This window comes from Phyllobates terribilis, unplaced genomic scaffold, assembly GCF_046119375.1.
Source record: "Phyllobates terribilis strain yellow unplaced genomic scaffold, ASM4611937v1 Scaffold_30__1_contigs__length_15301838, whole genome shotgun sequence".
Taxonomy (NCBI): domain Eukaryota; kingdom Metazoa; phylum Chordata; class Amphibia; order Anura; family Dendrobatidae; genus Phyllobates; species Phyllobates terribilis.
In genome coordinates, this window is record NW_027362790.1 from 10161029 (window position 1) to 10186113 (window position 25085).

Sequence of the window (25085 nt, forward strand, 5' to 3'; positions counted from 1 at the left end):
CTAAATAGATGGTGTGTGTGCAACAATATACTGAAAGGTCAATTATATTGTGCAGCTTATCTCACCACCTGTAGTTATTTAGGTGAAAGCTCCAAAATGCTTGCCTAATATGTCTGTTTATCCAAAAGGAAGTAAAAAGGGAGAGCTAGAAAGATAGCATTGCATCACATTACATGGCAATGCAATGCACAGTTGCTGAAGTTGAACCAAAATGAGCTTGTAATCTGGCTTCTGCAACTTTGAACATGAAAAATCCAATGAGGAGAAGAAAAGCAAAGCCAAAGAGTCCATCCCAAAATCCGACAAACAAGCAAAATGAACAAAAAACATTGAATTCAATTCTTTCTGATTTTAGAAACTGCATTAAAGAAGGGGTGCACCGGTCCTGGAGATACTGCAATACCAGGTCAATGCGTGGAGTGGACAGAGCAAGCTCTTTTTCCATCTCACTGTTCTAAAAATCCATTTAATATATGGTCCCCAGATAGGGGACGTATCAGATATTAAACTGATAAGAACAGATACTACACTTGATCTTAGCCAAAAGGCCGAGAAGCGATAACTAGAATTGGTTTCAAACTACGGAGCCACCCAAGGATCCTGAAAAGTCCATTTGTGGAGATGAGCTCCTGGACTCCCGTTAAGAAGACATGTTGTCAACCTCTAGATCCCTTACATGCCTGCACTTTTCGGCTTGCTGCTGCTGCAATCCACGCGTTTTAGATCTGCATAACTCCACCTCTTTAAACACAGCACCTTCACCCCCTGCTGTTCCCACCCGCCTCAACACCGTTGGAAGGGAGGAGAACCAATTAAGGCGGGGGGTGGGGTGGAACGAGCAGCTGTCTACCCTTAGCAGGAGGGCTCCTGATTACATACCTCTCCTGCTGCTGCTGCTGCTGGCTGTCCAGCAGCAGACTGAAGGTGGCTGCTGCTGTGCACAGGTATATAAAGGCTCAGAGCCTATTATGACATGCGCAGCCAGCGTTCCATTGCCACATTCCATCTACTGCAGGCAGGATACCTGGCTGGCTGAATGTCGCTGAGAAGCTCACAGAGACCGCCATAAGCAACAGTTTAACAGAATGCCACAGACTAATCAACCAAACTTTTTGGGTTGGGTTCTCTTTTATAGTCTGCAGGCATTAAATGAAAGAAGTCAGTGTTCCAGCAGAAGGAGACAACGTTTCAGAAAAGGCATTGTAGCAAACCAAAAAAGAAATTTTAAGCGCAGCAGAGTAACCAGCGCACATACCTGTTAGCTCAGGTGAGTTTAAAAGGCTGCTGTTGATAACAAGGGCATTTGCTAAATAGATGGTGTGTGTGCAACAATATACTGAAAGGTCAATTATATTGTGCAGCTTATCTCACCACCTGTAGTTATTTAGGTGAAAGCTCCAAAATGCTTGCCTAATATGTCTGTTTATCCAAAAGGAAGTAAAAAGGGAGAGCTAGAAAGATAGCATTGCATCACATTACATGGCAATGCAATGCACAGTTGCTGAAGTTGAACCAAAATGAGCTTGTAATCTGGCTTCTGCAACTTTGAACATGAAAAATCCAATGAGGAGAAGAAAAGCAAAGCCAAAGAGTCCATCCCAAAATCCGACAAACAAGCAAAATGAACAAAAAACATTGAATTCAATTCTTTCTGATTTTAGAAACTGCATTAAAGAAGGGGTGCACCGGTCCTGGAGATACTGCAATACCAGGTCAATGCGTGGAGTGGACAGAGCAAGCTCTTTTTCCATCTCCCTGTTCTAAAAATCCATTTAATATATGGTCCCCAGATAGGGGACGTATCAGATATTAAACTGATAAGAACAGATACTACACTTGATCTTAGCCAAAAGGCCGAGAAGCGATAACCAGAATTGGTTTCAAACTACGGAGCCACCCAAGGATCCTGAAAAGTCCATTTGTGGAGATGAGCTCCTGGACTCCCGTTAAGAAGACATGTTGTCAACCTCTAGATCCCTTACATGCCTGCACTTTTCGGCTTGCTGCTGCTGCAATCCACGCGTTTTAGATCTGCATAACTCCACCTCTTTAAACACAGCACCTTCACCCCTGCTGTTCCCACCCGCCTCAACACCGTTGGAAGGGAGGAGAACCAATTAAGGCGGGGGGTGGGGTGGAACGAGCAGCTGTCTACCCTTAGCAGGAGGGCTCCTGATTACATACCTCTCCTGCTGCTGCTGCTGCTGGCTGTCCAGCAGCAGACTGAAGGTGGCTGCTGCTGTGCACAGGTATATAAAGGCTCAGAGCCTATTATGACACGCGCAGCCAGCGTTCCATTGCCACATTCCATCTACTGCAGGCAGGATACCTGGCTGGCTGAATGTCGCTGAGAAGCTCACAGAGACCGCCATAAGCAACAGTTTAACAGAATGCCACAGACTAATCAACCAAACTTTTTGGGTTGGGTTCTCTTTTATAGTCTGCAGGCATTAAATGAAAGAAGTCAGTGTTCCAGCAGAAGGAGACAACGTTTCAGAAAAGGCATTGTAGCAAACCAAAAAAGAAATTTTAAGCGCAGCAGAGTAACCAGCGCACATACCTGTTAGCTCAGGTGAGTTTAAAAGGCTGCTGTTGATAACAAGGGCATTTGCTAAATAGATGGTGTGTGTGCAACAATATACTGAAAGGTCAATTATATTGTGCAGCTTATCTCACCACCTGTAGTTATTTAGGTGAAAGCTCCAAAATGCTTGCCTAATATGTCTGTTTATCCAAAAGGAAGTAAAAAGGGAGAGCTAGAAAGATAGCATTGCATCACATTACATGGCAATGCAATGCACAGTTGCTGAAGTTGAACCAAAATGAACTTGTAATCTGGCTTCTGCAACTTTGAACATGAAAAATCCAATGAGGAGAAGAAAAGCAAAGCCAAAGAGTCCATCCCAAAATCCGACAAACAAGCAAAATGAACAAAAAACATTGAATTCAATTCTTTCTGATTTTAGAAACTGCATTAAAGAAGGGGTGCACCGGTCCTGGAGATACTGCAATACCAGGTCAATGCGTGGAGTGGACAGAGCAAGCTCTTTTTCCATCTCCCTGTTCTAAAAATCCATTTAATATATGGTCCCCAGATAGGGGACGTATCAGATATTAAACTGATAAGAACAGATACTACACTTGATCTTAGCCAAAAGGCCGAGAAGCGATAACCAGAATTGGTTTCAAACTACGGAGCCACCCAAGGATCCTGAAAAGTCCATTTGTGGAGATGAGCTCCTGGACTCCCGTTAAGAAGACATGTTGTCAACCTCTAGATCCCTTACATGCCTGCACTTTTCGGCTTGCTGCTGCTGCAATCCACGCATTTTAGATCTGCATAACTCCACCTCTTTAAACACAGCACCTTCACCCCCTGCTGTTCCCACCCGCCTCAACACCGTTGGAAGGGAGGAGAACCAATTAAGGCGGGGGGTGGGGTGGAACGAGCAGCTGTCTACCCTTAGCAGGAGGGCTCCTGATTACATACCTCTCCTGCTGCTGCTGCTGCTGGCTGTCCAGCAGCAGACTGAAGGTGGCTGCTGCTGTGCACAGGTATATAAAGGCTCAGAGCCTATTATGACACGCGCAGCCAGCGTTCCATTGCCACATTCCATCTACTGCAGGCAGGATACCTGGCTGGCTGAATGTCGCTGAGAAGCTCACAGAGACCGCCATAAGCAACAGTTTAACAGAATGCCACAGACTAATCAACCAAACTTTTTGGGTTGGGTTCTCTTTTATAGTCTGCAGGCATTAAATGAAAGAAGTCAGTGTTCCAGCAGAAGGAGACAACGTTTCAGAAAAGGCATTGTAGCAAACCAAAAAAGAAATTTTAAGCGCAGCAGAGTAACCAGCGCACATACCTGTTAGCTCAGGTGAGTTTAAAAGGCTGCTGTTGATAACAAGGGCATTTGCTAAATAGATGGTGTGTGTGCAACAATATACTGAAAGGTCAATTATATTGTGCAGCTTATCTCACCACCTGTAGTTATTTAGGTGAAAGCTCCAAAATGCTTGCCTAATATGTCTGTTTATCCAAAAGGAAGTAAAAAGGGAGAGCTAGAAAGATAGCATTGCATCACATTACATGGCAATGCAATGCACAGTTGCTGAAGTTGAACCAAAATGAGCTTGTAATCTGGCTTCTGCAACTTTGAACATGAAAAATCCAATGAGGAGAAGAAAAGCAAAGCCAAAGAGTCCATCCCAAAATCCGACAAACAAGCAAAATGAACAAAAAACATTGAATTCAATTCTTTCTGATTTTAGAAACTGCATTAAAGAAGGGGTGCACCGGTCCTGGAGATACTGCAATACCAGGTCAATGCGTGGAGTGGACAGAGCAAGCTCTTTTTCCATCTCCCTGTTCTAAAAATCCATTTAATATATGGTCCCCAGATAGGGGACGTATCAGATATTAAACTGATAAGAACAGATACTACACTTGATCTTAGCCAAAAGGCCGAGAAGCGATAACCAGAATTGGTTTCAAACTACGGAGCCACCCAAGGATCCTGAAAAGTCCATTTGTGGAGATGAGCTCCTGGACTCCCGTTAAGAAGACATGTTGTCAACCTCTAGATCCCTTACATGCCTGCACTTTTCGGCTTGCTGCTGCTGCAATCCACGCGTTTTAGATCTGCATAACTCCACCTCTTTAAACACAGCACCTTCACCCCCTGCTGTTCCCACCCGCCTCAACACCGTTGGAAGGGAGGAGAACCAATTAAGGCGGGGGGTGGGGTGGAACGAGCAGCTGTCTACCCTTAGCAGGAGGGCTCCTGATTACATACCTCTCCTGCTGCTGCTGCTGCTGGCTGTCCAGCAGCAGACTGAAGGTGGCTGCTGCTGTGCACAGGTATATAAAGGCTCAGAGCCTATTATGACACGCGCAGCCAGCGTTCCATTGCCACATTCCATCTACTGCAGGCAGGATACCTGGCTGGCTGAATGTCGCTGAGAAGCTCACAGAGACCGCCATAAGCAACAGTTTAACAGAATGCCACAGACTAATCAACCAAACTTTTTGGGTTGGGTTCTCTTTTATAGTCTGCAGGCATTAAATGAAAGAAGTCAGTGTTCCAGCAGAAGGAGACAACGTTTCAGAAAAGGCATTGTAGCAAACCAAAAAATAAATTTTAAGCGCAGCAGAGTAACCAGCGCACATACCTGTTAGCTCAGGTGAGTTTAAAAGGCTGCTGTTGATAACAAGGGCATTTGCTAAATAGATGGTGTGTGTGCAACAATATACTGAAAGGTCAATTATATTGTGCAGCTTATCTCACCACCTGTAGTTATTTAGGTGAAAGCTCCAAAATGCTTGCCTAATATGTCTGTTTATCCAAAAGGAAGTAAAAAGGGAGAGCTAGAAAGATAGCATTGCATCACATTACATGGCAATGCAATGCACAGTTGCTGAAGTTGAACCAAAATGAGCTTGTAATCTGGCTTCTGCAACTTTGAACATGAAAAATCCAATGAGGAGAAGAAAAGCAAAGCCAAAGAGTCCATCCCAAAATCCGACAAACAAGCAAAATGAACAAAAAACATTGAATTCAATTCTTTCTGATTTTAGAAACTGCATTAAAGAAGGGGTGCACCGGTCCTGGAGATACTGCAATACCAGGTCAATGCGTGGAGTGGACAGAGCAAGCTCTTTTTCCATCTCCCTGTTCTAAAAATCCATTTAATATATGGTCCCCAGATAGGGGACGTATCAGATATTAAACTGATAAGAACAGATACTACACTTGATCTTAGCCAAAAGGCCGAGAAGCGATAACCAGAATTGGTTTCAAACTACGGAGCCACCCAAGGATCCTGAAAAGTCCATTTGTGGAGATGAGCTCCTGGACTCCCGTTAAGAAGACATGTTGTCAACCTCTAGATCCCTTACATGCCTGCACTTTTCGGCTTGCTGCTGCTGCAATCCACGCGTTTTAGATCTGCATAACTCCACCTCTTTAAACACAGCACCTTCACCCCCTGCTGTTCCCACCCGCCTCAACACCGTTGGAAGGGAGGAGAACCAATTAAGGCGGGGGGTGGGGTGGAACGAGCAGCTGTCTACCCTTAGCAGGAGGGCTCCTGATTACATACCTCTCCTGCTGCTGCTGCTGCTGGCTGTCCAGCAGCAGACTGAAGGTGGCTGCTGCTGTGCACAGGTATATAAAGGCTCAGAGCCTATTATGACACGCGCAGCCAGCGTTCCATTGCCACATTCCATCTACTGCAGGCAGGATACCTGGCTGGCTGAATGTCGCTGAGAAGCTCACAGAGACCGCCATAAGCAACAGTTTAACAGAATGCCACAGACTAATCAACCAAACTTTTTGGGTTGGGTTCTCTTTTATAGTCTGCAGGCATTAAATGAAAGAAGTCAGTGTTCCAGCAGAAGGAGACAACGTTTCAGAAAAGGCATTGTAGCAAACCAAAAAAGAAATTTTAAGCGCAGCAGAGTAACCAGCGCACATACCTGTTAGCTCAGGTGAGTTTAAAAGGCTGCTGTTGGTAACAAGGGCATTTGCTAAATAGATGGTGTGTGTGCAACAATATACTGAAAGGTCAATTATATTGTGCAGCTTATCTCACCACCTGTAGTTATTTAGGTGAAAGCTCCAAAATGCTTGCCTAATATGTCTGTTTATCCAAAAGGAAGTAAAAAGGGAGAGCTAGAAAGATAGCATTGCATCACATTACATGGCAATGCAATGCACAGTTGCTGAAGTTGAACCAAAATGAGCTTGTAATCTGGCTTCTGCAACTTTGAACATGAAAAATCCAATGAGGAGAAGAAAAGCAAAGCCAAAGAGTCCATCCCAAAATCCGACAAACAAGCAAAATGAACAAAAAACATTGAATTCAATTCTTTCTGATTTTAGAAACTGCATTAAAGAAGGGGTGCACCGGTCCTGGAGATACTGCAATACCAGGTCAATGCGTGGAGTGGACAGAGCAAGCTCTTTTTCCATCTCCCTGTTCTAAAAATCCATTTAATATATGGTCCCCAGATAGGGGACGTATCAGATATTAAACTGATAAGAACAGATACTACACTTGATCTTAGCCAAAAGGCCGAGAAGCGATAACCAGAATTGGTTTCAAACTACGGAGCCACCCAAGGATCCTGAAAAGTCCATTTGTGGAGATGAGCTCCTGGACTCCCGTTAAGAAGACATGTTGTCAACCTCTAGATCCCTTACATGCCTGCACTTTTCGGCTTGCTGCTGCTGCAATCCACGCGTTTTAGATCTGCATAACTCCACCTCTTTAAACACAGCACCTTCACCCCCTGCTGTTCCCACCCGCCTCAACACCGTTGGAAGGGAGGAGAACCAATTAAGGCGGGGGGTGGGGTGGAACGAGCAGCTGTCTACGCTTAGCAGGAGGGCTCCTGATTACATACCTCTCCTGCTGCTGCTGCTGCTGGCTGTCCAGCAGCAGACTGAAGGTGGCTGCTGCTGTGCACAGGTATATAAAGGCTCAGAGCCTATTATGACACGCGCAGCCAGCGTTCCATTGCCACATTCCATCTACTGCAGGCAGGATACCTGGCTGGCTGAATGTCGCTGAGAAGCTCACAGAGACCGCCATAAGCAACAGTTTAACAGAATGCCACAGACTAATCAACCAAACTTTTTGGGTTGGGTTCTCTTTTATAGTCTGCAGGCATTAAATGAAAGAAGTCAGTGCTCCAGCAGAAGGAGACAACGTTTCAGAAAAGGCATTGTAGCAAACCAAAAAAGAAATTTTAAGCGCAGCAGAGTAACCAGCGCACATACCTGTTAGCTCAGGTGAGTTTAAAAGGCTGCTGTTGATAACAAGGGCATTTGCTAAATAGATGGTGTGTGTGCAACAATATACTGAAAGGTCAATTATATTGTGCAGCTTATCTCACCACCTGTAGTTATTTAGGTGAAAGCTCCAAAATGCTTGCCTAATATGTCTGTTTATCCAAAAGGAAGTAAAAAGGGAGAGCTAGAAAGATAGCATTGCATCACATTACATGGCAATGCAATGCACAGTTGCTGAAGTTGAACCAAAATGAGCTTGTAATCTGGCTTCTGCAACTTTGAACATGAAAAATCCAATGAGGAGAAGAAAAGCAAAGCCAAAGAGTCCATCCCAAAATCCGACAAACAAGCAAAATGAACAAAAAACATTGAATTCAATTCTTTCTGATTTTAGAAACTGCATTAAAGAAGGGGTGCACCGGTCCTGGAGATACTGCAATACCAGGTCAATGCGTGGAGTGGACAGAGCAAGCTCTTTTTCCATCTCCCTGTTCTAAAAATCCATTTAATATATGGTCCCCAGATAGGGGACGTATCAGATATTAAACTGATAAGAACAGATACTACACTTGATCTTAGCCAAAAGGCCGAGAAGCGATAACCAGAATTGGTTTCAAACTACGGAGCCACCCAAGGATCCTGAAAAGTCCATTTGTGGAGATGAGCTCCTGGACTCCCGTTAAGAAGACATGTTGTCAACCTCTAGATCCCTTACATGCCTGCACTTTTCGGCTTGCTGCTGCTGCAATCCACGCGTTTTAGATCTGCATAACTCCACCTCTTTAAACACAGCACCTTCACCCCCTGCTGTTCCCACCCGCCTCAACACCGTTGGAAGGGAGGAGAACCAATTAAGGCGGGGGGTGGGGTGGAACGAGCAGCTGTCTACCCTTAGCAGGAGGGCTCCTGATTACATACCTCTCCTGCTGCTGCTGCTGCTGGCTGTCCAGCAGCAGACTGAAGGTGGCTGCTGCTGTGCACAGGTATATAAAGGCTCAGAGCCTATTATGACACGCGCAGCCAGCGTTCCATTGCCACATTCCATCTACTGCAGGCAGGATACCTGGCTGGCTGAATGTCGCTGAGAAGCTCACAGAGACCGCCATAAGCAACAGTTTAACAGAATGCCACAGACTAATCAACCAAACTTTTTGGGTTGGGTTCTCTTTTATAGTCTGCAGGCATTAAATGAAAGAAGTCAGTGTTCCAGCAGAAGGAGACAACGTTTCAGAAAAGGCATTGTAGCAAACCAAAAAAGAAATTTTAAGCGCAGCAGAGTAACCAGCGCACATACCTGTTAGCTCAGGTGAGTTTAAAAGGCTGCTGTTGATAACAAGGGCATTTGCTAAATAGATGGTGTGTGTGCAACAATATACTGAAAGGTCAATTATATTGTGCAGCTTATCTCACCACCTGTAGTTATTTAGGTGAAAGCTCCAAAATGCTTGCCTAATATGTCTGTTTATCCAAAAGGAAGTAAAAAGGGAGAGCTAGAAAGATAGCATTGCATCACATTACATGGCAATGCAATGCACAGTTGCTGAAGTTGAACCAAAATGAGCTTGTAATCTGGCTTCTGCAACTTTGAACATGAAAAATCCAATGAGGAGAAGAAAAGCAAAGCCAAAGAGTCCATCCCAAAATCCGACAAACAAGCAAAATGAACAAAAAACATTGAATTCAATTCTTTCTGATTTTAGAAACTGCATTAAAGAAGGGGTGCACCGGTCCTGGAGATACTGCAATACCAGGTCAATGCGTGGAGTGGACAGAGCAAGCTCTTTTTCCATCTCCCTGTTCTAAAAATCCATTTAATATATGGTCCCCAGATAGGGGACGTATCAGATATTAAACTGATAAGAACAGATTTTTTTTTTGACTTGGAATGTACCCAAACATAGGTACACCCGTTTATTGGATAAAACTTAATTACAATACATTAGATATGAACATAAAATCATTACATTTTAAAATGCATTCGTACATAAATTGATTTCAGTTCAATAAGGCAGTAAAATTACATTAAAATACAGACAATGTGTTTAGATTGCTGTGTTCCATTCTTTTACCAGCCATTGTTTTGATAAAATTACATTTCTCTTTTTATCCAATAAATAATACATATACATTTCACTAAAAGCCAACTCTAAAACATCTTTCACAGATAAAACATCGTGTTTAAAAAGAAGGATGTTCCTGGCCTTCCATAGAGCTTCTTTGATGGTACTGATTGTCTTCCATGCGATGATCCTCTTGCTGGCGTTGGGGCACTCCACACGACCAAATAAGACAGTTTCAAAAGTAAGATCCTTAATGTTTGTCATTTTTTGAAGCAAAGGAAATATTGTAGTCCATGTTTGTCGTGCAAAGTGACAAGTCCATAAAACATGTAAAACAGTCTCATCTCCGAGGCATCTTTGTCTTGGACATCTGGCAGTTCTCACGAGTCCTCTTCGGTGTTGGAATGCCCGACATGGAAGACAATCATGCACACAGCTCCAGGCCAGGTCCTTCTGGGAATTAAAAAGATAGGGTTCATTAATAACTTTCCATATGTCAGTACATTTATTATCATTAAAATTCCCAATCTGTACAATTGATTCCTTTTGTTTGAAACCATTTAAAATCATCTTGCTATCTCTTAAGTCTTCTGCACTTTTCCCTTTTAAGTCATACGTGTTTACAATAGTTCCTAAAATCTTATAGCTTTCTGGTGTATTAAGAGCATATGGGGAACTTAAAACTGTTTCAAACCATCCATGACGTTTCATAAAATAACCTGTGTTAAAACGGATGAAATATGACCAATAACTATTTTTCGACAGTGCATTAAAACATAAAACAAAAAATCTTATTAAAACAAAAGCTCTAAAATCGGGGAAATCTTTACCGCCTTTCTCTTTAGGCTTGACCACTAACTCTCTTTTCAATTTCTCCATCTTGGAGCTCCAGAAAAAAGTGAAACAAGCTTTGATTATTTTCGTAAAGGTATGTGTGGGGGGGGGAAACACCAAACTTAAGTACAATAACAAAGGCACAATTACCATTTTTATAACTAGTACCTTCCCTTCCATTGTTAATTTCCTCAACCTCCACATACATAGTTTTTGATTTACCTTTTGTGCCACAAGATCCCAGCTTTCTTTACCTTTGTTTGTTTCGTTAAAAATCACACCTAGAATCTTTACAGAGTCACATTCAGGAACCGGTACATCATTTAAAATCATATTCCCCACATTTAAAATACAGCTTTTGTTAAAATTTACTTTAAAACCAGATCCACCACAGAAGTATTCCACTTGCCGTAGTGTTTTCCGGATAGACAGGTCATCTTTACATGTTATGGCTACATCATCCATATATCCAGTAACTTTTGCTTCTAGCCCTCCCCCACCTGGCAAATGGACGCCTCGGATTTGCTTGTCTCTCCTTAAGACACTGAGTAGGGGTTCAAGGGCACAAATAAATAACAAGGGGGACAGAGGGCAACCTTGTTTTACACCAGAATTTAAAAACACATCACTTGTCTTAAAACCATTTACTAAAACCTTACTAGTGCAACCATGATAAAATGCTTTGAGAGAGCATAAAAAACCTTCTGGTATACCCATTTTAGCTAAAACATTAAAAAGGAATTGGTGTGACACTCTATCAAATGCTTTTTCAAAGTCGAGAGACAGGACTGCCAGCTTACTTCCCCTCGACTTTGTGTCATCTATTACATCTTTGATTAGATTCAAATTTTCCCAAACACTCCTTCCTGGTATGCCACACACTTGGTTTGGGTGGATTATGTTACCTATTACCTTTTTAAGTCTATTTGCACAAATTTTTGCCATTATTTTGTAATCACAATTTAGAAGGGTGATAGGTCTCCAATTTCTTAGTTGCGTTTTGTCTTCCTTTTTGTATATAAGGGAGACCTCACCTTTCTTCCAGGAGTTCGGTAGGGTTTTTGTATTAAAAACCTCGTTAAAAACATAAAATAAATCCTCCTGTAAAATATCATAAAAAATCTTATAAAATTCTATGGGTATACCATCAGGCCCCGGTACTTTACCAGACTTAAAGCTTCTTATGGTCTCAGATATCTCATCTTCAGTTAGACTCTGTAATAAAACATCTTGTGAGACAGGGTCTAAAACAGTTTGTAATTTCATCCAAAGTACTTTTCATAAAATGGTCATCAACAGATTTTGTGTTAAAAAGCTCGGAATAAAATTCATGCACTTTAGCTAAAATACCCTCTATGTCTTGTTTACCTTCCATTGATTCAATAAAAACACGATTTTTCACCATACATTTAAAAAAATATCGTGAACAGGTTTCATTATTTTCAACATGTTGGACCTTTGCATGGAAAATTAACTCTTTACCTCTCTGTTCTAAGGTATGCTGAATTTCACTTTTTAAGTCACTAATTTCTTTATCTACTTCAATCTCATGGCTCTTCAATTTATATAAGGTCTCCAATCTAGTGTTGAGTTGGCAATAAAATTCTCTTTTCTCTTTAGCTTTCTGGACCCCAACCTTCCTAAAAAAATCTCTTATGTTCTTTTTCATCTTTTCCCACCACCTACTTATAGGGATATGGGGGTCTCTTATTCTTTTAAAATGTAAATAAAATTCAGTAAAATCAGATAAAACTTGGGGGTCTTCTAAAGGGGAAATGTTTAACTTCCAGGTACCTTTTCCTTTTTTCTTAAAATCATTACATTTCACATAAAAGGATAAAAGTTTGTGATTAGAAAAAACATTAGATAAAAGCTCACATTTAAAAGGCAATACATTTTTAGAGCAGAAAATAAAATCAATCCTGGAGCTACAATTCACGTTGCTCCAGGTTACCCATTCCTCTGCAGGCAAGTCTTTATTACACTCCTTAAAAACATCTGTTAAATTAAAATCTTGTATGACATTTTTTAACATAAAAGTCGTTTTATCATAATTCCTACTTGTGGAGCTTGAGAACCTTTTTTCTCCACCTAAAATGCAATTAAAATCTCCTGATAAAATAAGAGGGACAGAATCATTAATAAATAAGGGTAACATATTCAACATATCAGCTCTTTCTTGCTTATCTGTGGCTCCATAAAAGTTTAAAAATTGCCATTTAAAACCATCAATAAAAGCTTTTACTAATAAAATTCTACCTGGTAAAACCTCTTGAACAGAGTCAATAAAAACATTCCCTTTAAAAAGAATGGCGACCCCTGCTGACCTGGACCCGTTTGATCCTGACCATACTGAGGGTCCATGTGCCCAATCAGTCTCATATTCTGTATAATTTAAACTGTGTGGGATGCAGCATTCCTGTAAAAAGAAAACTGTAGCTGTTAGAGAGGATAAAAAATCAAAGAGAGCAACTCTTCTGGTCTTAGTTTTCAACCCTCTAGCGTTAAGAGAAAAACCGCTAATCCCTGCCATAAGAGAAAAAAAGGAAATTTAGCATTCTTTCAAACTCTTACCTCAGCTGGTTTATATTTCTATTCCAGGAGATGAGGGATCATTGATCGTCAACAGAGAGCCCGTCACGGAGGACTCCTCATCTGTTAGTGTCCCAGACCGTAGACCTCCCAGGATATACTCTTGTTCCATTCTGTCCAACTCTGCTTGGTCGTATTGCCTGCCTCTTTGCTCACGAACCCCCATTTGGACCCCTATCGAGGCACCATCTGGGGGAATCGTATCGAGCACATGCGTCTCAGACGTTGACCACTTATTTTCAGGAGTTTCCAGGATCACTGAGTCAGCCATCTCCATCTCCCCCTCCATTTCTGAAGGGGGTGGGACATTGGCAACCTCCTCACCCTGTAAAGGCACCGTTTGAGGTTTCCCACTTCCATCCGGGGGTTCCGGTGGGGGTACTTCCTTAGGTGCCCTATCCACTCCGTGCAACCTGCGTTTTTTTGGCCCAGACTGTTCGCGCCCTTGAGTATTCCCAGGAGGATTCGAAGGTGAGGATTGGCCTGTAGCACCCACCCTCGGTCCCTCCGCAGGGGTTTCTGTTTGTGGGTTACCACGCCGTTCCCTCTTTTGCTTCGAGTTTCCAACAGTACACCATGGCTCACCATCCTCGGTCGGTATTTCCATACTCTCCCCCTCATTCTCCTCCGCGGGCTTGTCCGAACCAGCCGAGGGTTGGTCAGGGGGTGAGGGCTTTTCTGGTTCAGGGGGTGAAGGTCTCTCTGTTTGCCCAGCTTGAGCTCTCTTTGAGGTATTCCTAAAAGGACAATGAGAAAAAGCATGACCTCTGGAAACACAGTTGCTACAAAAAATTCCAGTTGTACAATTTTCAGTTTTATGGTCTTTGCTCCCACAGGCTACACAAGTAATGTCACAGTTAGAATGGCCGTATTTTTTGCATTTCCTACAGAATGCCGGCATCCCATTAAAAAAGAGGTCACCATTCGTGTTTCCAATTCTAAAACGTGCTGGGGGAAGTCTTATGCCCCCCGGGCTTGAAGGGTCCTTAATACATGTCACCGTAAATTTCCACTTACACGCCCAAACTCCGCACTCATTCATAACTTTTCCATGGCTTACCACTTTGCTGAAATAATTGGATAAAAATGAAATAACATCGCTTTCTTTTGTATAAGGAGAGTAAATTTTAACAATTACAGTTTTTATCACATATAATTCATGTTCGACAATTTTAACACCTTTAAAGATTGGCTTTCTCTGGTAAATTATATCAGGATCATTCATTTTACGGCAAAAATCTTGGTGGATACCTTTTTCAGTGAATGTGACATCGTATACACCACGCTTCGGGTAGTCTTGGATTGCAAGGATCTCGGATTTCTGGATTGAAAAAAATTTCACAAGAAGATCATCCACAATAAAACGTAAACCTCTGTTATCTTTACCTCCCTCATGGAAGTAAAACCGCACCGTATGCCGTAACCGGGCATAGGTCGGAATTTCACCTGGATCTGAATCCATGGTGAAACAAGGATTTCCGCAACAGGAAAACGGGGATTTCCGCAACCAATAATGGGGGATTTCCGCAACTAAGGAGTCGCTGAACAATCCTAGGACTGTACAGCTGGGATCGCAACCCGTTGCCCAGGGACTAAGCCCACCTCATTATAGCAGCAAGGGCCTAAGCCCCACTACAAGAGTGGGACCCAAACCCAAGGCCAAGAGGCGGGGTACCCCAGGCACCTTCCAACTACAACCAATGCCAGTAAAACCAACACTAGATCGCAGCCATAAGGCCGAGAAGCGATAACCAGAATTGGTTTCAAACTACGGAGCCACCCAAGGATCCTGAAAAGTCCATTTGTGGAGATGAGCTCCTGGACTCCCGTTAAGAAGACATGTTGTCAACCTCTAGATCCCTTACATGCCTGCACTTTTCGGCTTGCTGCTGCTGCAATCCACGCGTTTTAGATCTGCATAACTCCACCTCTTTAAACACAGCACCTTCACCCCCTGCTGTTCCCACCCGCCTCAACACCGTTGGAAGGGAGGAGAACCAATTAAGGCGGGGGGTGGGGTGAAACGAGCAGCTGTCTACCCTTAGCAGGAGGGCTCCTGATTACATACCTCTCCTGCTGCTGCTTCTGGCTGTCCAGCAGCAGACTGAAGGTGGCTGCTGCTGTGCACAGGTATATAAAGGCTCAGAGCCTATTATGACACGCGCAGCCAGCGTTCCATTGCCACATTCCATCTACTGCAGGCAGGATACCTGGCTGGCTGAATGTCGCTGAGAAGCTCACAGAGACTGCCATAAGCAACAGTTTAACAGAATGCCACAGACTAATCAACCAAACTTTTTGGGTTGGGTTCTCTTTTATAGTCTGCAGGCATTAAATGAAAGAAGTCAGTGTTCCAGCAGAAGGAGACAACGTTTCAGAAAAGGCATTGTAGCAAACCAAAAAAGAAATTTTAAGCGCAGCAGAGTAACCAGCGCACATACCTGTTAGCTCAGGTGAGTTTAAAAGGCTGCTGTTGATAACAAGGGCATTTGCTAAATAGATGGTGTGTGTGCAACAATATACTGAAAGGTCAATTATATTGTGCAGCTTATCTCACCACCTGTAGTTATTTAGGTGAAAGCTCCAAAATGCTTGCCTAATATGTCTGTTTATCCAAAAGGAAGTAAAAAGGGAGAGCTAGAAAGATAGCATTGCATCACATTACATGGCAATGCAATGCACAGTTGCTGAAGTTGAACCAAAATGAGCTTGTAATCTGGCTTCTGCAACTTTGAACATGAAAAATCCAATGAGGAGAAGAAAAGCAAAGCCAAAGAGTCCATCCCAAAATCCGACAAACAAGCAAAATGAACAAAAAACATTGAATTCAATTCTTTCTGATTTTAGAAACTGCATTAAAGAAGGGGTGCACCGGTCCTGGAGATACTGCAATACCAGGTCAATGCGTGGAGTGGACAGAGCAAGCTCTTTTTCCATCTCCCTGTTCTAAAAATCCATTTAATATATGGTCCCCAGATAGGGGACGTATCAGATATTAAACTGATAAGAACAGATTTTTTTTTTTTTTTTTTTTTTTCTATCGAAAGCCCGAATTCGTGTACAAAACCCGAGTGCGCTTAAAAAAGTGACAAGTGCCACAAAAAAAGTGCACTAGGATGCTGGTCTTCTTGAAACCCTCTCCAAAAGGAGAAGGGTCCCCCAAACCATTCCCCGTCCCTCCGAGCCAAAAGGCCACAGCGAGGAACAGGGACAAAAAGCCACCTCCAGCCGAAGCCAGAGGCGACCCAATCTTACCCCCAGCACCTGCCCGAGTTCTCACCCGAGCAAGGCACTGGGAGCCAAAGACTGTGCTCCCCTCCCGGAAGAGGGGAGCCAACAAAGCTCTCCTCCCAAAAGAGGAGAGCCAGGGGGGGTTCAGGGGGGAGCGGAACCTGATGGCCACACACTCCCCCACTAGACCTGCCAAGAGAGGAACCCGTAAGGGAACCGAATCCCGACAAAGTCCTAGTAGGACGTGACACACGTGAATAAGTGGACACACAGTGACAAAGAAATTAAATAAATAGTGAAGGTTTCACAGTATAATACTGCCCGGACCTTCGACCGGGAATTGAAAAATTCCCCATCCTAAGGCCAGAAGGCCCGGAATAAGGGTGTGTGCGAAGAAAGAAAATTTGAAGTGCTTGTGCAAATGTGCCATAAACTCAAGTGGGGTTCCCAATCCCAGTGAGTTAAGGCACCCCAGGGTCACCACTCCTGGGGCACTTCACACTTCGGGCTTTCGATCTTCCCCGGCCCAATGGCGTCGATCCTGGGGGGCCATGCTTTCCACCAGATGACTATATTAGCCACCTGGCATACTAACAAGCGCCTAAACCCCAGTGTGCATAATGTATCAATCTACTAGGGCGGCCAACATCCAAAACCGCCTTTTCGAAAGATACTACACTTGATCTTAGCCAAAAGGCCGAGAAGCGATAACCAGAATTGGTTTCAAACTACGGAGCCACCCAAGGATCCTGAAAAGTCCATTTGTGGAGATGAGCTCCTGGACTCCCGTTAAGAAGACATGTTGTCAAACTCTAGATCCCTTACATGCCTGCACTTTTCGGCTTGCTGCTGCTGCAATCCACGCGTTTTAGATCTGCATAACTCCACCTCTTTAAACACAGCACCTTCACCCCCTGCTGTTCCCACCCGCCTCAACACCGTTGGAAGGGAGGAGAACCAATTAAGGCGGGGGGTGGGGTGGAACGAGCAGCTGTCTACCCTTAGCAGGAGGGCTCCTGATTACATACCTCTCCTGCTGCTGCTGCTGCTGGCTGTCCAGCAGCAGACTGAAGGTGGCTGCTGCTGTGCACAGGTATATAAAGGCTCAGAGCCTATTATGATACGCGCAGCCAGCGTTCCATTGCCACATTCCATCTACTGCAGGCAGGATACCTGGCTGGCTGAATGTCGCTGAGAAGCTCACAGAGACCGCCATAAGCAACAGTTTAACAGAATGCCACAGACTAATCAACCAAACTTTTTGGGTTGGGTTCTCTTTTATAGTCTGCAGGCATTAAATGAAAGAAGTCAGTGTCCCAGCAGAAGGAGACAACGTTTCAGAAAAGGCATTGTAGCAAACCAAAAAAGAAATTTTAAGCGCAGCAGAGTAACCAGCGCACATACCTGTTAGCTCAGGTGAGTTTAAAAGGCTGCTGTTGATAACAAGGGCATTTGCTAAATAGATGGTGTGTGTGCAACAATATACTGAAAGGTCAATTATATTGTGCAGCTTATCTCACCACCTGTAGTTATTTAGGTGAAAGCTCCAAAATGCTTGCCTAATATGTCTGTTTATCCAAAAGGAAGTAAAAAGGGAGAGCTAGAAAGATAGCATTGCATCACATTACATGGCAATGCAATGCACAGTTGCTGAAGTTGAACCAAAATGAGCTTGTAATCTGGCTTCTGCAACTTTGAACATGAAAAATCCAATGAGGAGAAGAAAAGCAAAGCCAAAGAGTCCATCCCAAAATCCGACAAACAAGCAAAATGAACAAAAAACATTGAATTCAATTCTTTCTGATTTTAGAAACTGCATTAAAGAAGGGGTGCACCGGTCCTGGAGATACTGCAATACCAGGTCAATGCGTGGAGTGGACAGAGCAAGCTCTTTTTCCATCTCCCTGTTCTAAAAATCCATTTAATATATGGTCCCCAGATAGGGGACGTATCAGATATTAAACTGATAAGAACAGATACTACACTTGATCTTAGCCAAAAGGCCGAGAAGCGATAACCAGAATTGGTTTCAAACTACGGAGCCACCCAAGGATCCTGAAAAGTCCATTTGTGGAGATGAGCTCCTGGACTCCCGTTAAGAAGACATGTTGTCAACCTCTAGATCCCTTACATGCCTGCACTTTTCGGCTTGCTGCTGCTGCAATCCACGCGTTTTAGATCTGCATAACTCCACCTCTTTAAACACAGCACCTTCACCCCCTGCTGTTCCCACCCGCCTCAACACCGTTGGAAGGGAGGAGAACCAATTAAGGCGGGGGGTGGGGTGGAACGAGCAGCTGTCTACCCTTAGCAGGAGGGCTCCTGATTACATACCTCTCCTGCTGCTGCTGCTGCTGGCTGTCCAGCAGCAGACTGAAGGTGGCTGCTGCTGTGCACAGGTATATAAAGGCTCAGAGCCTATTATGACACGCGCAGCCAGCGTTCCATTGCCACATTCCATCTACTGCAGGCAGGATACCTGGCTGGCTGAATGTCGCTGAGAAGCTCACAGAGACCGCCATAAGCAACAGTTTAACAGAATGCCACAGACTAATCAACCAAACTTTTTGGGTTGGGTTCTCTTTTATAGTCTGCAGGCATTAAATGAAAGAAGTCAGTGTTCCAGCAGAAGGAGACAACGTTTCAGAAAAGGCATTGTAGCAAACCAAAAAAGAAATTTTAAGCGCAGCAGAGTAACCAGCGCACATACCTGTTAGCTCAGGTGAGTTTAAAAGGCTGCTGTTGATAACAAGGGCATTTGCTAAATAGATGGTGTGTGTGCAACAATATACTGAAAGGTCAATTATATTGTGCAGCTTATCTCACCACCTGTAGTTATTTAGGTGAAAGCTCCAAAATGCTTGCCTAATATGTCTGTTTATCCAAAAGGAAGTAAAAAGGGAGAGCTAGAAAGATAGCATTGCATAACATTACATGGCAATGCAATGCACAGTTGCTGAAGTTGAACCAAAATGAGCTTGTAATCTGGCTTCTGCAACTTTGAACATGAAAAATCCAATGAGGAGAAGAAAAGCAAAGCCAAAGAGTCCATCCCAAAATCCGACAAACAAGCAAAATGAACAAAAAACATTGAATTCAATTCTTTCTGATTTTAGAAACTGCATTAAAGAAGGGGTGCACCGGTCCTGGAGATACTGCAATACCAGGTCAATGCGTGGAGTGGACAGAGCAAGCTCTTTTTCCATCTCCCTGTTCTAAAAATCCATTTAATATATGGTCCCCAGATAGGGGACGTATCAGATATTAAACTGATAAGAACAGATTTTTTTTTTTTTTTTTTTTTTTTCTATCGAAAGCCCGAATTCGTGTACAAAACCCGAGTGCGCTTAAAAAAGTGACAAGTGCCACAAAAAAAGTGCACTAGGATGCTGGTCTTCTTGAAACCCTCTCCAAAAGGAGAAGGGTCCCCCAAACCATTCCCCGTCCCTCCGAGCCAAAAGGCCACAGCGAGGAACAGGGACAAAAAGCCACCTCCAGCCGAAGCCAGAGGCGACCCAATCTTACCCCCAGCACCTGCCCGAGTTCTCACCCGAGCAAGGCACTGGGAGCCAAAGACTGTGCTCCCCTCCCGGAAGAGGGGAGCCAATAAAGCTCTCCTCCCAAAAGAGGAGAGCCAGGGGGGGTTCAGGGGGGAGCGGAACCTGATGGCCACACACTCCCCCCCTAGACCTGCCAAGAGAGGAACCCGTAAGGGAACCGCATCCCGACAAAGTCCTAGTAGGACGTGACACACGTGAATAAGTGAACACACAGTGACAAAGAAATTAAATAAATAGTGAAGGTTTCACAGTATAATACTGCCCGGACCTTCGACCGGGAATTGAAAAATTCCCCATCCTAAGGCCAGAAGGCCCGGAATAAGGGTGTGTGCGAAGAAAGAAAATTTGAAGTGCTTGTGCAAATGTGCCATAAACTCAAGTGGGGTTCCCAATCCCAGTGAGTTAAGGCACCCCAGGGTCACCACTCCTGGGGCACTTCACACTTCGGGCTTTCGATCTTCCCCGGCCCAATGGCGTCGATCCTGGGGGGCCATGCTTTCCACCAGATGACTATATTAGCCACCTGGCATACTAACAAGCGCCTAAACCCCAGTGTGCATAATGTATCAATCTACTAGGGCGGCCAACATCGAAAACCGCCTTTTCGAAAGATACTACACCTGATCTTAGCCAAAAGGCCGAGAAGCGATAACCAGAATTGGTTTCAAACTACGGAGCCACCCAAGGATCCTGAAAAGTCCATTTGTGGAGATGAGCTCCTGGACTCCCGTTAAGAAGACATGTTGTCAACCTCTAGATCCCTTACATGCCTGCACTTTTCGGCTTGCTGCTGCTGCAATCCACGCGTTTTAGATCTGCATAACTCCACCTCTTTAAACACAGCACCTTCACCCCCTGCTGTTCCCACCCGCCTCAACACCGTTGGAAGGGAGGAGAACCAATTAAGGCGGGGGGTGGGGTGGAACGAGCAGCTGTCTACCCTTAGCAGGAGGGCTCCTGATTACATACCTCTCCTGCTGCTGCTGCTGCTGGCTGTCCAGCAGCAGACTGAAGGTGGCTGCTGCTGTGCACAGGTATATAAAGGCTCAGAGCCTATTATGACACGCGCAGCCAGCGTTCCATTGCCACATTCCATCTACTGCAGGCAGGATACCTGGCTGGCTGAATGTCGCTGAGAAGCTCACAGAGACCGCCATAAGCAACAGTTTAACAGAATGCCACAGACTAATCAACCAAACTTTTTGGGTTGGGTTCTCTTTTATAGTCTGCAGGCATTAAATAAAAGAAGTCAGTGTCCCAGCAGAAGGAGACAACGTTTCAGAAAAGGCATTGTAGCAAACCAAAAAAGAAATTTTAAGCGCAGCAGAGTAACCAGCGCACATACCTGTTAGCTCAGGTGAGTTTAAAAGGCTGCTGTTGATAACAAGGGCATTTGCTAAATAGATGGTGTGTGTGCAACAATATACTGAAAGGTCAATTATATTGTGCAACTTATCTCACCACCTGTAGTTATTTAGGTGAAAGCTCCAAAATGCTTGCCTAATATGTCTGTTTATCCAAAAGGAAGTAAAAAGGGAGAGCTAGAAAGATAGCATTGCATCACATTACATGGCAATGCAATGCACAGTTGCTGAAGTTGAACCAAAATGAGCTTGTAATCTGGCTTCTGCAACTTTGAACATGAAAAATCCAATGAGGAGAAGAAAAGCAAAGCCAAAGAGTCCATCCCAAAATCCGACAAACAAGCAAAATGAACAAAAAACATTGAATTCAATTCTTTCTGATTTTAGAAACTGCATTAAAGAAGGGGTGCACCGGTCCTGGAGATACTGCAATACCAGGTCAATGCGTGGAGTGGACAGAGCAAGCTCTTTTTCCATCTCCCTGTTCTAAAAATCCATTTAATATATGGTCCCCAGATAGGGGACGTATCAGATATTAAACTGATAAGAACAGATTTTTTTTTTTTTTTTTTTTTTTTCTATCGAAAGCCCGAATTCGTGTACAAAACCCGAGTGCGCTTAAAAAAGTGACAAGTGCCACAAAAAAAGTGCACTAGGATGCTGGTCTTCTTGAAACCCTCTCCAAAAGGAGAAGGGTCCCCCAAACCATTCCCCGTCCCTCCGAGCCAAAAGGCCACAGCGAGGAACAGGGACAAAAAGCCACCTCCAGCCGAAGCCAGAGGCGACCCAATCTTACCCCCAGCACCTGCCCGAGTTCTCACCCGAGCAAGGCACTGGGAGCCAAAGACTGTGCTCCCCTCCCGGAAGAGGGGAGCCAACAAAGCTCTCCTCCCAAAAGAGGAGAGCCAGGGGGGGTTCAGGGGGGAGCGGAACCTGATGGCCACACACTCCCCCCCTAGACCTGCCAAGAGAGGAACCCGTAAGGGAACCGCATCCCGACAAAGTCCTAGTAGGACGTGACACACGTGAATAAGTGGACACACAGTGACAAAGAAATTAAATAAATAGTGAAGGTTTCACAGTATAATACTGCCCGGACCTTCGACCGGGAATTGAAAAATTCCCCATCCTAAGGCCAGAAGGCCCGGAATAAGGGTGTGTGCGAAGAAAGAAAATTTGAAGTGCTTGTGCAAATGTGCCATAAACTCAAGTGGGGTTCCCAATCCCAGTGAGTTAAGGCACCCCAGGGTCACCACTCCTGGGGCACTTCACACTTCGGGCTTTCGATCTTCCCCGGCCCAATGGCGTCGATCCTGGGGGGCCATGCTTTCCACCAGATGACTATATTAGCCACCTGGCATACTAACAAGCGCCTAAACCCCAGTGTGCATAATGTATCAATCTACTAGGGCGGCCAACATCCAAAACCGCCTTTTCGAAAGATACTACACCTGATCTTAGCCAAAAGGCCGAGAAGCGATAACCAGAATTGGTTTCAAACTACGGAGCCACCCAAGGATCCTGAAAAGTCCATTTGTGGAGATGAGCTCCTGGACTCCCGTTAAGAAGACATGTTGTCAACCTCTAGATCCCTTACATGCCTGCACTTTTCGGCTTGCTGCTGCTGCAATCCACGCGTTTTAGATCTGCATAACTCCACCTCTTTAAACACAGCACCTTCACCCCCTGCTGTTCCCACCCGCCTCAACACCGTTGGAAGGGAGGAGAACCAATTAAGGCGGGGGGTGGGGTGGAACGAGCAGCTGTCTACCCTTAGCAGGAGGGCTCCTGATTACATACCTCTCCTGCTGCTGCTGCTGCTGGCTGTCCAGCAGCAGACTGAAGGTGGCTGCTGCTGTGCACAGGTATATAAAGGCTCAGAGCCTATTATGACACGCGCAGCCAGCGTTCCATTGCCACATTCCATCTACTGCAGGCAGGATACCTGGCTGGCTGAATGTCGCTGAGAAGCTCACAGAGACCGCCATAAGCAACAGTTTAACAGAATGCCACAGACTAATCAACCAAACTTTTTGGGTTGGGTTCTCTTTTATAGTCTGCAGGCATTAAATAAAAGAAGTCAGTGTCCCAGCAGAAGGAGACAACGTTTCAGAAAAGGCATTGTAGCAAACCAAAAAAGAAATTTTAAGCGCAGCAGAGTAACCAGCGCACATACCTGTTAGCTCAGGTGAGTTTAAAAGGCTGCTGTTGATAACAAGGGCATTTGCTAAATAGATGGTGTGTGTGCAACAATATACTGAAAGGTCAATTATATTGTGCAACTTATCTCACCACCTGTAGTTATTTAGGTGAAAGCTCCAAAATGCTTGCCTAATATGTCTGTTTATCCAAAAGGAAGTAAAAAGGGAGAGCTAGAAAGATAGCATTGCATCACATTACATGGCAATGCAATGCACAGTTGCTGAAGTTGAACCAAAATGAGCTTGTAATCTGGCTTCTGCAACTTTGAACATGAAAAATCCAATGAGGAGAAGAAAAGCAAAGCCAAAGAGTCCATCCCAAAATCCGACAAACAAGCAAAATGAACAAAAAACATTGAATTCAATTCTTTCTGATTTTAGAAACTGCATTAAAGAAGGGGTGCACCGGTCCTGGAGATACTGCAATACCAGGTCAATGCGTGGAGTGGACAGAGCAAGCTCTTTTTCCATCTCCCTGTTCTAAAAATCCATTTAATATATGGTCCCCAGATAGGGGACGTATCAGATATTAAACTGATAAGAACAGATACTACACTTGATCTTAGCCAAAAGGCCGAGAAGCGATAACCAGAATTGGTTTCAAACTACGGAGCCACCCAAGGATCCTGAAAAGTCCATTTGTGGAGATGAGCTCCTGGACTCCCGTTAAGAAGACATGTTGTCAACCTCTAGATCCCTTACATGCCTGCACTTTTCGGCTTGCTGCTGCTGCAATCCACGCGTTTTAGATCTGCATAACTCCACCTCTTTAAACACAGCACCTTCACCCCCTGCTGTTCCCACCCGCCTCAACACCGTTGGAAGGGAGGAGAACCAATTAAGGCGGGGGGTGGGGTGGAACGAGCAGCTGTCTACCCTTAGCAGGAGGGCTCCTGATTACATACCTCTCCTGCTGCCTCTGCTGCTGGCTGTCCAGCAGCAGACTGAAGGTGGCTGCTGCTGTGCACAGGTATATAAAGGCTCAGAGCCTATTATGACACGCGCAGCCAGCGTTCCATTGCCACATTCCATCTACTGCAGGCAGGATACCTGGCTGGCTGAATGTCGCTGAGAAGCTCACAGAGACCGCCATAAGCAACAGTTTAACAGAATGCCACAGACTAATCAACCAAACTTTTTGGGTTGGGTTCTCTTTTATAGTCTGCAGGCATTAAATGAAAGAAGTCAGTGTTCCAGCAGAAGGAGACAACGTTTCAGAAAAGGCATTGTAGCAAACCAAAAAAGAAATTTTAAGCGCAGCAGAGTAACCAGCGCACATACCTGTTAGCTCAGGTGAGTTTAAAAGGCTGCTGTTGATAACAAGGGCATTTGCTAAATAGATGGTGTGTGTGCAACAATATACTGAAAGGTCAATTATATTGTGCAGCTTATCTCACCACCTGTAGTTATTTAGGTGAAAGCTCCAAAATGCTTGCCTAATATGTCT

At 44.3% G+C, this 25085-nt stretch overlaps 13 non-coding genes and 1 pseudogene across 13 annotated transcripts; all 14 read right to left on the reverse strand.

Moving 5' to 3' along the window:
• Positions 1-369: 369 nt before the first annotated feature.
• On the reverse strand, positions 370-560 carry LOC141179610 (U2 spliceosomal RNA). The gene has a single exon (XR_012255609.1). It is a non-coding gene; the product is annotated as a U2 spliceosomal RNA (small nuclear RNA).
• A 1115-nt stretch (positions 561-1675) lies between these two features.
• LOC141180516 (U2 spliceosomal RNA) lies at positions 1676-1866 on the reverse strand. The gene has a single exon (XR_012256254.1). It is a non-coding gene; the product is annotated as a U2 spliceosomal RNA (small nuclear RNA).
• A 1114-nt stretch (positions 1867-2980) lies between these two features.
• Positions 2981-3171, reverse strand: LOC141180517 (U2 spliceosomal RNA). The gene has a single exon (XR_012256255.1). It is a non-coding gene; the product is annotated as a U2 spliceosomal RNA (small nuclear RNA).
• A 1115-nt stretch (positions 3172-4286) lies between these two features.
• LOC141180519 (U2 spliceosomal RNA) lies at positions 4287-4477 on the reverse strand. The gene has a single exon (XR_012256256.1). It is a non-coding gene; the product is annotated as a U2 spliceosomal RNA (small nuclear RNA).
• Positions 4478-5592: 1115 nt separating this feature from the next.
• LOC141180520 (U2 spliceosomal RNA) lies at positions 5593-5783 on the reverse strand. The gene has a single exon (XR_012256257.1). It is a non-coding gene; the product is annotated as a U2 spliceosomal RNA (small nuclear RNA).
• A 1115-nt stretch (positions 5784-6898) lies between these two features.
• LOC141180521 (U2 spliceosomal RNA) lies at positions 6899-7089 on the reverse strand. The gene has a single exon (XR_012256258.1). It is a non-coding gene; the product is annotated as a U2 spliceosomal RNA (small nuclear RNA).
• A 1115-nt stretch (positions 7090-8204) lies between these two features.
• Positions 8205-8395, reverse strand: LOC141180522 (U2 spliceosomal RNA). The gene has a single exon (XR_012256259.1). It is a non-coding gene; the product is annotated as a U2 spliceosomal RNA (small nuclear RNA).
• A 1115-nt stretch (positions 8396-9510) lies between these two features.
• Positions 9511-9699, reverse strand: LOC141179743 (U2 spliceosomal RNA). The gene has a single exon (XR_012255722.1). It is a non-coding gene; the product is annotated as a U2 spliceosomal RNA (small nuclear RNA).
• A 6444-nt stretch (positions 9700-16143) lies between these two features.
• On the reverse strand, positions 16144-16335 carry LOC141179922 (U2 spliceosomal RNA). The gene has a single exon (XR_012255852.1). It is a non-coding gene; the product is annotated as a U2 spliceosomal RNA (small nuclear RNA).
• Positions 16336-17130: 795 nt separating this feature from the next.
• Positions 17131-17222, reverse strand: LOC141180090 (U2 spliceosomal RNA; annotated as a pseudogene).
• A 1115-nt stretch (positions 17223-18337) lies between these two features.
• Positions 18338-18528, reverse strand: LOC141180523 (U2 spliceosomal RNA). The gene has a single exon (XR_012256260.1). It is a non-coding gene; the product is annotated as a U2 spliceosomal RNA (small nuclear RNA).
• A 1115-nt stretch (positions 18529-19643) lies between these two features.
• Positions 19644-19836, reverse strand: LOC141179926 (U2 spliceosomal RNA). Its single transcript, XR_012255855.1, has one exon. It is a non-coding gene; the product is annotated as a U2 spliceosomal RNA (small nuclear RNA).
• Positions 19837-21838: 2002 nt separating this feature from the next.
• On the reverse strand, positions 21839-22031 carry LOC141179927 (U2 spliceosomal RNA). The gene has a single exon (XR_012255856.1). It is a non-coding gene; the product is annotated as a U2 spliceosomal RNA (small nuclear RNA).
• Positions 22032-24033: 2002 nt separating this feature from the next.
• On the reverse strand, positions 24034-24224 carry LOC141180524 (U2 spliceosomal RNA). The gene has a single exon (XR_012256261.1). It is a non-coding gene; the product is annotated as a U2 spliceosomal RNA (small nuclear RNA).
• Positions 24225-25085: the final 861 nt, after the last annotated feature.